Source organism: Coenobita brevimanus, chromosome 95, assembly GCF_032717465.1.
Source record: "Coenobita brevimanus isolate Jiangsu-jjx chromosome 95, ASM3271746v2, whole genome shotgun sequence".
In the NCBI taxonomy this organism is placed as follows: Eukaryota; Metazoa; Arthropoda; class Malacostraca; order Decapoda; family Coenobitidae; genus Coenobita; species Coenobita brevimanus.
The window spans coordinates 26,084,587-26,096,430 of NC_137048.1; the positions used below are offsets into that span (position 1 = coordinate 26,084,587).

An 11,844-nucleotide genomic window follows, 5' to 3' on the forward strand; every position below is an offset into this window, starting at 1 on the left:
ATAGGTGTAAGATGTAGGATCACCTTTAAAATATTAACAAACTCATTGATCTCTTCTTAAGACTGATTCAGTGCCTCTGTAAAGATGTAAAGTACCGTAATGCATTTTCAAGAAAAGAATCCATCAATAAACAAGGAAAACCGGATCCGTATACTGTATCGTGGACAGAGGGAACGGGCCTCCTGCACTGCACTATGATGGTATTAAAATATCATAAATGCCAAAACCAGCAGGTTAGGATTAGGCTGGGTTAAATTTTGGTAAAGTAGGTTAAGTTAGGATAAGTCTGGTTAGGCAAGATTAGGTTAGGATAATTTAGGTTAGATAAGACTAGGGGGTGCAACCAAATACCGAACTGGTGGTTATTTACTGAATTGGCACCGAATTAGCACTTTTAACCCGTTAACTGCTCTATACAGCCTAGGCTGTTCCGAGTGCGACTGCTCAATACAGTCCTGGCTGCGCACGTGAATTTCAAATATAGTGCCATGGTGACCAAGGCCGACCCATACAAGCATGTTTGAGCCTTCAAAACCGAAACCGAAAACCATACGTTCCAATAGGGAATCAGACACTTCGATGTTCATCCATGGTTTTACCAAGGTAAATATTGAGCTAATACAGTATTTTGTTACGATATACTTTGGCATGTGTTCTCTCATTTCCTAAGACAAAATTTGGCCTTTGGGAAACTTCATTTTTACCCCTATGTCTGCGCACCACGGACACCTCCAAAAAACTGCCATGAGCATTTAACGGATTAATTGGGAATCATTATAGTTTTTATCACCATAAAGATTCATACACACCTAATTATCTGAAATCTGGTCAAACTTTTGCATTTAACTGTTAATAAAAACTCAGGATTTACAGGTAGAGCGAAAACTAGATTAAGTTTGCAGAATTGTTTATTAGCACTGCGTCCCCCTTCAGTCAAGACTATATTCATGAAGACCCCCCCCACCCCTCAAACACCTCCATCCATCCACTGCCAGACGCCATGTATCCCAAACGGGGTGGTCAAGGGCTTAGAGTTAATTGTTTTACAGGGAGGGGCACTAATCCTCCACCAACCCCACTTGACACGTAGGGATGCCAACAGCATCTGGTGTTCCCAGGCGGTCACCCATCCAAGTACTAACCAGACCCAACGTTGCTTAACTTCGCTGATCGGACGGGAAGCGGTGTACTCGACGTGGCATGGCCACACCTAAACAATGATATTTTTATCTGGTCCATATGGATACTTAAGATGCTAGATGATTACATGTGGTTGCTCGAAATTAAGGTTGTGGAGTTTTCCCATCAAAGTTTCTTTGGGAATACCCTGTATGCACTTGAATGGATTAGCCCTATGTTGAACTTTGATTACCCCAAGCTCCCCCTAGCAATCTCAAATGCCCCCCCCCAGGGGGGCACGTTCCCCAGATTGGGAAATGCTGCTTTAGTTGAACAACTTGCCTTGACAGACTTGTAGTTTGTATAAATATTGATTTAGCAAACAGATACATTTATTGGCACTGTAAATTAATATTTATGTAAAACAGAAGCCCGTCAAGGCATGTTGGCAATCTGAAGGGGAAATACCCGCTTACTTTAGCTTGTTTTTGCTTAAAACCTTATTTTTATTAATAGTTAAAGTGAACACATTTTTTTTTACCGGATTTCAGATGATTAAGTGCGTATGAACCTACTGTACATGGTGATAAGAATGATGATAATTTCCTATTAAAAGTGCTGATTCGGTAAACAACAGTCGATTTGGTATTTCATCTATACGAAGATTAGGTTTAGTTATGAAAATTTAGGTCAGGTTGGGGTACATTAGGTTTAGCAGTACACCTGAATAAATGAGAATGGATTATGGCTAGTTTGGGTTGAGTATGGCTAGATCAACACTGAGGAGGGGAGATTTGTGCCAAAATGAGCATGCTATGATTGTGCCCATCTGTCTTCAGTGCTGTTGTCATTGTCAGCAAAGCCTACTTTTTAAAACACAATTCACTACTTATTAAAGAAAGAATAAGATACCGGTACACTAAAATTTGAAAATATACTCAGAAACAAAAAAAGAACCACATGAAAATCTTGGTACAGAAGAAACTGAAGAAAACTGCAAAATAAGGTGGTTGCATGTCTCCTTGAAAATTACCCAATCATCTGCACTGGACAAATGCAACTTTGCCCTTACCATTTGACAAATACTTTTGAACCTCCTCTCTTAAACTGATTTATATGATCAGTTTGAATGCATGGTTTTCAAGCACTGACAGATGACAACTGTCCATGCTGACAGGCAAAAATTCCAACTGAAGATGGAAATTCACTGATGGAAATTCTGCAAACACACATAACTTGGCATGGCCACATGTGCACCCTCTATTTAGAAATAATGTTTCAAAACAAGCTGTATAAGCCAATCTCTTGACCAAAACCCAAATCCCTGCTTCCCTAACCCCAACCTACGATCACATATGGTCATTTTCAACATTTTGTCCCACAGCTACTGTTACTGTATTAATCTCATCTTCTATTGTCTTTTCCATAATCTTTAATGGCATGCACTTAAGTACACTTATGGGCAAATGTATCCAGCTACTGAGATATCATTATCATACTGCCAGAATTTTGTCTTTAATCATACTGACAAGAATTAACCCTCTAAGCACAAACAATCTCTCCAAATACACTCTTACTTGCTTCCTTGCACCCTCCTTTTCAGAGCTAGAGTTCTGTATATTGATTATCCTGAAAAGCAAGCATATTTACGGTGTAATGGGAGGTAAGGACGAGGAGTCACTCAAGCGCTCACAAAATAAACATAAACAATGGAATCTTCAATCTTGGCGAGGGAGGGTTATGTACTCACCCAACTTTACTCGAAGTTCCCTAATAGCACTAAAATCGACGAGACATTACATTTCGATGGAATGCATTGCACACAGAGTAATAATTACATTATTTATTTGTGAATCATTATTTCTTAAGTCCTAAGTAAGGCCTAGGAACGAAGATAAGTGAAATCTAAGGGTTCATTCAGGGGCCAAAACATGCCTGCCTGCTTCCGTCAAGTTACCATTGTTAACAATCACAGCAAAACTAACAGCCCCACTCAACATCAGATTGCATAACACCTAGTCTTACATCAAACGTATGTAATATAATAATTTACCCTAACCCCTCCCCCAAAATAATATAACAGTGAAACCTAAAACCATTCTCTGTTATAATCAAAACGGCAGGTTGATCTTCCTCAGCGACTCTGACCTTTGATTTTTTTTTTTTTTTACCTAAAAAACAACAGGGTATCTCCTTGGATGACCCTCAGCTCATTCACTGTTCGGTGCAGGTTACAGGATCTCTCTCTCTCTCTCTCTCTCTCTCTCTCTCTCTCTCTCTCTCTCTCACTGAGCAAAGCAATACAGCTGCAACATTATCACAAGCACAGTTGCAATAATGGGCGAACAGAGTCTGTGTACCTTTTTATGCGAGGAAGAAGGAACCAAAGGCCAAGAGCCCGTAGTAACAGTTCCCTCCAAGAGAAAAACAAAATACAATAGAGAGCCAAATTCAAGATCCGATCATTTTGAGATGCCTGGACACACTGCGTTTGAAATACTGGAGATCATAGGCAGCAGGAAATACAGACAGAGGGAGACAGTTCCTGTTGCATAAATGAAAGACTGGGAGTAACGGTTAACTCTTGCATTAGAGAGTTGGACAGAAAAGGGATGAGAGTTTGCTGCCAGACGGGTGCTACGCGCCCTTCGTAGAGGTGGAGGAATGCAAGCAGACAGTTCAGAGGAGCAGTGACCATTAAAGTAGCGATAGAAAAGAGATAAAGATGCAACGGTGCGGCGAAGAGACAGAGGTTGAAGGGAGTCAGTAAGAGGAGGAGAGTTAATGAGACGAAAAGCCTTTGACTGCACCCTATTGAGAAGAGCTGTATGTGGGGAGCCTCCCCACACATGAGAGTTGTACTTCACACAGGGGCGGATAAAACCCCTGTATAGAGTCAACAATTGTGCAGGGGTAAAGAAAGAGCGGAGTCGGCTTAGCACACCCAATCTCTTGGAAGCAGATTTTACAAGAGATGTAATATGATCTTTCCAAGATAAGTCCCGAGTAAATGAAACCCCAAGCATGTTCAAGGATGATGTAGGATTAAGCTGAATATTATTAAACATTAGTGGGTATACCTGTGGAAGATTTTGTCGGGTTGATAGATGTAAGAACTGAGTCTTAGATGCATTAAAAACAACCATATTATTTTTACCCCAGAGAGAGATACGAGCCAAGTCAGACATTAGGTGTGCCATAGCCTCATCCCTTGTTTGTTGAAGTAACTGTTGAGATGGGCGTTGCGGGAACCGAATGGAAAGGTGAAGGGTGGAGTCATCAGCGTATGAGTGGATAGGGTTAGATGTACAGCTTAGAAGATCATTGATGAATAAAAGGAAGAGAGTTGGTGATAGGATAGAGCCCTGAGGAACACCACTGTTGATAAATCTAGAAGAACGATGGCCGTCTACAACAGCGGCTATAGAACGACCAGAAAGGAAGCTAGCGATGAAGGCACAGATAGAAGGATAGAAACCGTAGGAGGGCAGTTTGGAAATTAAAGATTTATGCCAGACTCGATCGAAAGCCTTTGAGATGTCAAGTGCAATGGCAAAGCTTTCGCCAAAGTCCCGAAAGGAGGATGACCAGGAGTCTGAAAGGTAGGTGAGAAGATCGCCAGTGGAGCGTCCCTGATGGAACCCGTACTGACGATCGGAAAGAAGGTTGTGATAGGAAAGATGCCTTAAAATTTTTCTATTGAGAATTGACTCGAAAACTTTTGAAATGCAGGACGTTAAAGCAATTGGACGATAGTTGGAGGGTTGGGAGTGGTCACCCTTCTTTGGGACTGGCTGAATGAGAGCAAACTTCCAGCAAGAAGGAAAGGTACAAGTTGACAGACAAAGGCGAAAGAGTTGGCCTAGGCAGGGTGTAAGCACAGAAGCACAGTTCTTGAGAACAACAGGAGGGACCCCATCAGGCCCATATGCATTAGTACTGAGGCCAGTGATGGCAGAAAATACATCAACTGAAGAAATTTTAATGTCAGCCATGAGGAAGTCAGAGGGGGGAAGTGATGGAGGAACAGCACCGGAATCGTCTAAGGTGGAATTGGAGGAGAAAGTCTGTGCGAAGAGATGCTTTATCAGTAGAAGAAATAGCTACAGAACCATCAGAGTATGGGGTGGCCACAAGGAAACAGCCTCCATGTTGTCTTGTTCCCTGTCAAGGGGGCGCGGTAGCACAGTGGTAGCACACCGGACTCGTAATCGGGGGATTGCGAGTTCGAGCCTCGCCTGGGCTGCCGTGCCGGGAGTGGTAGCTCACTCCTGTAACCCTAGCGGGGCTATATAGGCCAATACAGGGCTTAGCTCAGGGGAACTCCATTTCTTCCAGTTGTTCCCTGCCATTTCCTTGGTAATTATCACTATGTTAAATTAAAGGTTGATGACATTACTATATCACATCATCCTACATTCGAAGCAAATAACACACGCAAAAAGCCATAATGCTTACTGAAATACAGCATAGTGTCCCTTAGAATGCCCAATCACCTCCACCAGGGATTCATCATAGTGCCCCAGGAAACTCCCAGACACCCCCACAAAGACCCCACGGAGGAGCAGCAGCAGCACACTGAGACTCGGCGCGACAACGGCACAAGTCAGCCCGGGCCGTACGCCCCTATGACTCGAGCCCTCCCGCCGTCGCCATAGCAGGAATCCTGCACTACCTTCCGGGCAAGGTTCCACCAACCAATCTCGGGGTGGAGCTGTCTGTCCAGCTCCTACCAGCGCCCCTAAGGAGTTGGGGTGTAGCCACTCCCGCCTTCTTCAGGAGTCGGCCAGTGGCTTCTCCGAAGGCGTCTTCCCTCTTGGGACGGCAGGTAGCCGCCCACTCCTCGCTAAGGAATTGGCCAGTAGCTGACCTGAGGGTAATAAGGAGACGGCCTGTAGTCGCTCCTGCCTTCATCAGAAGGTGTCCTTCCAGAGATGGCCTGTAGTTGCTCCACACCCCCTCCTGAGGGAGTTGGCCTGTAGCCGCTCCCACATTCGTCAGACGGCTGGTAGCCACTCCAAAGGTGTTTCCCTCGAGTCTGCCTGTAGCCGCTCCACACCCCTCCTGCAGGAGTCGGCCTGTAGCTGCTCCCGCCTTCATCAGATGGCTGGTAGCCATTCCGAAGGTGTCCCGAGGTGCGCTGGTAACCATTCACCCTCTCAGGCCATGGCCAGTAGCCGGGCCCCGGCGCCTTATGGTTGTGCCCCTGGGAAGCCATGGCCAGTAGCCGGGCCCCATGGCCGGAAGCAGCCGAGAGCAGCCCTACCGCCCCAGCGTGAGATGAGTGTCTTGACCCCCGACTTAGAGGATGTAGGAGAGTACTGGAGAGGCCCTATAGCCTCCTCCTGCCTCTGCTTCCTACCCCTGGCCCTGGAGAAGACCCACCTGATAGACCCTGATGCAGACCGGTGCCGCAGCCTCTCCCTGACGGCAAGCCTGGCTCTGGAGGCCGCAGCCCTCGGAAATTCCAGGCCCTCCCCAGAACACCCGGGCAGGACCTCCCTACGCCCCGACGGTGGAGGACCTCCACTTCCAGCCGGGACCTGAACGAGAGTTTCAGGAAATTGTTCGGCCCCACTCCTGAGGGCCATACTCCTGTTCCTAGCCCGGAAAGCACGGGCCCCTTCACCACCTGCAGCCCCAGACGAGAGAAGACGTCCTTGCGTGTAGTCCCGTGCCCTCTTGGCATGACCTCCTTTGGCGGTGCCTCTGCCCCGGCAGAACTGTAGCCGGCACGTCTCCCCACTGCACCCGCCGCCCAGTGACAGGAGACAGCGATTGCGCCCTTAGTGTAGTGTGACAGTGACAAGACGATGAAGTGAATTCATAGTACCAGACCAAGTGTTTTAAGTGAAATTGGAATGATGATGGTCTAATAGTAACTAGGTGGAACAGCGAATAGTCCATACAGAACCAAAGTGCTAGTGAATAAGACCGTTACACGATATCCATCATATCGCAGTAAGAGAAATACCCAAGCCGTGGAGTTTGTAATAATAATTAACCAAAAATCCCTTGCCCCTAGAAAATAGTAAAGTGAACAAGCTACCAGTAAACTCCGCCTCATACTACCATAATCATAATTAGACCCCAGTGCCTTACACCCTCCCCTAGTGATCCTCATCTCTAACTCCTCCACACGCTCAGAGACCTTGGACTGTACTAATTGTAATGCTAGGTGTTTAAGGCTTGACTTCTCGTTCCTAGAACACCTGACGTGTAGCGGGGTCCTCTTTCAAGACCGGGGCTTAGGATAAATAAGAGAGAGGCAGGACACAAAAACTTCAGGCAATAACCTTTACACGTGTATTACTTAGTCAGACAAGGGACAACAGCAGATGTTACAACACAATATTTGGTCAGTTACAAACTCTTATAACTAGATGCTCAGCATCTCGCAGGATACTATAATAGTATGCACTTGGAATAACACTCAAGCGTAGTGTACAAAATTAGTATAGTCCAGGGTCTCGGTGCACGTGGAGGAGTGAGCGATGGGGCTCACTAGGGGAGGGTGTGAAGCACTGGGATCTAATTGTATTTGAAATGCGTGGCTTGCAAGTCAGTGCCCCTGGAAATGACGTGAGAGAAGAACAACATAGTGCCCTCAGAAACACTATGAGAGAGAAACAGTGTAGTGCCCCCAGAACCGCAGTGAGAGAGGAACAGCGCAGTGCCCCCAGAAACTACCGACACCCCTACCCGGACCCCACGGAGTAGCCACACCCACACTAGGGGACCCAATACGACAACAGCATAAGCCAGCCCGGGCCATGCGCCCTTATAACACCCAACCATTGCACCGCCACCATAGCAGGAGGACACTACTTTCGGGGAGTGGGACTGCCAGACCAGACTGGGGTGGAACTGATATTTCAGTTTCTGACAGTGCCCTTCTGGAGACGGCCAATTGCCGCTCCCGCCTTCTTCAGTCGGCCAAGCGTCGCACTGAAGGTATTTCTGTCGAGACGGCCAATTGCCATTCATCTCTTCTGCCCCAGGAGACAGCCGATTGCCGCTCCTCCCTCCTGCCGAAGGAGACGGCCGATTGCCGATCTGGAAGCGCTGCTCCTGAGACAGCCTACTGCCGCTCACCCCTCCTGCCGAGAGACGGCCTATTGCCGCTCTGAAGGAGCTGCCCCTGAGACGGCCTATTGCCGCTCAACCCTCCTGCCGAAGGAAACGGCCGATTGCCGCCCTGGAGGTGCTGCCCCCGAGACGGCCGATTGTCGCTCACTCCTCCTGCTGAAGGAGACGGCCAATTGCCGCTCTGGAGGAGCTGCCCCCGAGATGGCCGATTGGTGCTCATTCCTCCTGCCGAAGGAGACGGCCGATTGCCGCTCTGGAGGTGCTGCCCCTGAGATGGCCGATTGCCGCTCCCCCCTCCTGCAGAAGAGACAGGCCAATGGCCTCTTGAGAGATGACCAGAGGTGCGCTGACTCCCCCACACAGCCACGGCCTATTGCTGGGCCCCACGGCCAGGAGGTGCCGACATCGCCCCTGCGTGAGACAGACGCCCGGCTCCCTAGCACCAGAGAGACCCCACGAGGCCTAACGGCTTCCCCTGGCCTCTGGTCCCTACACCTGGCCCTGAAGACTCACCTGTCGGGCCCTAGTACAGGACGGTGCCGCAGCCCCCACCTGACGGCGCCCCTTGATTCTGGGGACCGCAGCCGTCAGCCTCTCCGGGCCCTCCCCAGGATCCCCGGGGGCAACCTCTCCACGCCCAAGAGACGGGGAAAGACCTCCACCTCAGGCCGAGACAGGAGCCAGAGACTTCTGGACCTGTTTGGCCCCAGCCCTGAGGGCCACACCCCTAATCCTAGCCCGGAGACTACGGGCCCTTGTGCCACGTGCAGCCCTGGACGTGAGAAGACGTCCCTGCGAGCCGTCACGTGTCCTCTCGGCACGCGCTTCCCTGGCGGTGCCCCTAGCCCGGCCGAATAGACGCCGGCATGTCAAGCGTGGTATTGCCCCAGGACTAGTGAAGGAAATTATGTTAAGTGTGACGTTGCCCTAGAAAACAAGTTACAGTGACATAGTGACTTAATGTATGTCAAATGTCGGAGTGAGTGAAATCACGGACGAGTAAGAACGAGTACAGTGAGTGAGTCCCGAGGAATCCGACTCATAAGTGACGCCCTCATAAGAAACCAGTAAGAACTCTTCCCCTGAGGAAATCTCTGTATTGAAAATATACCTATGTCCCCTGTTAGTAGAAAACAACAGAAAAGTGAGAGTAATATCCTTCCCTTTATATTACCGTAAACACAGTGAATATCCAGTGTCCCTCTATTCCCTCCCTCCCTACAAAATTCCCTCCCCATAGCTAACGTAACATAAACGAGAGATAGAATCAAATGTCAAAACCCCTTTTCTATCAGGTGATGCTAAGAGTGAATTAGTAATTCGTATCCTTTCCCAGTATTACCATAACTCTGTTCCGGTTCGTCACGAGTCCTTCCCCTTTCCCCCCCCGTGTGAACTCCCTCTCCCGCGCTCCCACGGGTGCCCGTGTTCCCTGTACACCTGTTCATTAGACTTTCTGTATTGGCAACCGTATTGGTTAAGTCAGTATCCTGCGAGATACTAATATCCTAAGTAAGGTTTTATTTCTATGTCACTTATCGTGTTGTAATATCTGCATTTTTGTCCTGTGTCTGACTGTGGTAATATACGTGTAAAAGGTTACTGCCTGGAGTTTTTGTATCCTGCCTCTCTTTCATTGCACTAAGCTCCGGTCTCGAAAGAGAACCCCGCTACGCGTTAGGTGTTTTAGGACCGAGGAGTCAGGCCTTTTTCACCTAGCATTACGGTATTTATGGTAGTATAAGGCGGAGGTTATTGATAGCCCGTTCAACTTATTTTCGAAGAGTAAGGGGTTTCTGGTTATTTATCACAATAAGGTCCAAGGTTGCTGCGCGCGTGGAGTTAGAGATGAAGCTTACTAGGGGAGGGTGTAAGGCACTGGGGTCTAATTATATTTATAGTAATATGAAGTGGAGGGTATTGATAGCTTGTTCGATTTATTATTTTCTAAGAGCAAGGGACATTTGGGTAAATTACTAATATGTATTCCACGGCTTGGGTGATTCACTGATTATAATATGAAGGTTGTCGCACATGAGTCTTATTCGCTATCACTTGGATTCTACATGGATTATTCAGTACTCCGCCCTGTCGTACATTAGACCATTATTCCAACGTCACGTAAACGCTTGGCGTGGTGCTAGGAAGGTATACTATTACCTCGTCACTGTTACACTGTACTCAGGGCGCAATCACTGTCTCATAAGTCACTGGACGGCGGGTGCAGCGGGGAGACACGCCAGCGACAGTTCTGCCGGGGCAGGGGCACCGCCAGGAAAGGTCGTGCCAAGAGGGCATGGGACGACACGCAGGGGCGTCTTCTCTCGTCTGGGGCTGCAGGTGGCGAAGGGGCCCGTGCTTTCCGGGCTAGGAACAGGAGTATGGCCCTCAGGACTGGGGCCGAACAATTTCCTGAACCACTTGGTCAGGTCTCGGCCAGAGGTAGAGGTCCTCCACCGTCGGGGCATAGGGAGGTCCCACCCGGGCGTTCTGGGGAGGGCCTGGAGTTCCCGAGGGCTGCGGCCCCCAGAGCCAGGCTTGCCGTCAGGGAGGGGCTGCGGCATTGGTCTGCATCAGGGTCCGTCAGGTGGGTTTTCTCCAGGGCCAGGCGTAGGGAGCAGAGGCCGGGGGAGGCGATAGGGCCTCTCCAGTACTCTCCTACGTCCACTGCATCGGGAGTCAGGATACTCGTCTCACGCTGAGGCGGCGGGGCTGCTCTTGACTACTTCTGGCTGTGGGGCCCGGCTACTGGCCGTGGCTTCCCAGGGGTGCGACCATAGGGTGCTGATTCCCGGCTACTGGCCGTGGCCTGAGAAGGGGAATAATTACCAGCACACCTCGGGACACCTTCAGAGCGGCTACTGGCCGTCTGACGAAGACGGGAGTGGCTTCAGGCTGACTCCTGCAGGAGGAGTGGGGAGCGGCTACAGGCCAATTCGAGGGCAACACCTTCAGAACGGCTACCGGCCGTCTGACGAAGGCGGGAGCGACTACAGGCCATCTCCTTCAGCTGGTATGATTAGTGGCTATAGGCCAACTTGGGGGCAACGCCTTCGGAGTGGCTACCGGCAGTCTGAAGAAGGTGCAAGCAGCTACAGGCTGACTCCTCCAGGAGGGGTGTGGAGCGGCTACAGGCCGACTCAGGGGCAATGCCTTCAGAGCGGCTACCGGCCGTTGGACAAAGGTGGGAGCGGCTACAGGCCAACTCCTGTAGGAGGGGTGTGGAGCGGCTTCAGGCTGACTCAGGGGCAACACCTTCAGAGCGGCTACCAGCCGTCTGATGAAGGTGAGAGTGGCTACAGGCCGACTCCTTCAGGAGGGGGTGTGGAGCGGCTACCGGCCGTCTCTGGAAGGACACCTTCTGAAGAAGGCGGGAGCGACTACAGGCCGTCTCCTTACTACCCTCAGGTCGGCTTTTGGCCGATTCCTTTACGAGGGGTGGGCGACTACCGGCTGTCCCAAGAGGGAAGACACCTTCGGAGAGGTTACTGGCACACTCCTGTAGAAGGTGGGAGTGGCTACAGGCCAACTCCTGAGGGGCACTGATCGGAGCTGGACAGACAGCTCCACCCCGAGATAGTTTGGTGGAACCTCGCCTGGAAGGTAGTGCAGGATTCTTGCTATGGAGACAGCGGG

General features: G+C 49.6%; 1 protein-coding gene and 1 pseudogene across 1 annotated transcript in view; both read right to left on the reverse strand.

Moving 5' to 3' along the window:
- The window catches only part of Lztr1 (Leucine zipper like transcription regulator 1), a 93,050-nt gene extending 90,250 nt beyond the window's left edge, over nucleotides 1-2,800 (reverse strand). Inside the window, exon 1 of the mRNA XM_080283021.1 lies at nucleotides 2,770-2,800. The gene's annotated coding sequence lies outside the window, so the exon portion shown is untranslated. The remainder of the gene's footprint in view (nucleotides 1-2,769) is intronic.
- Nucleotides 1,094-1,212, reverse strand: LOC145413333 (5S ribosomal RNA; annotated as a pseudogene).
- Nucleotides 2,801-11,844: the final 9,044 nt, after the last annotated feature.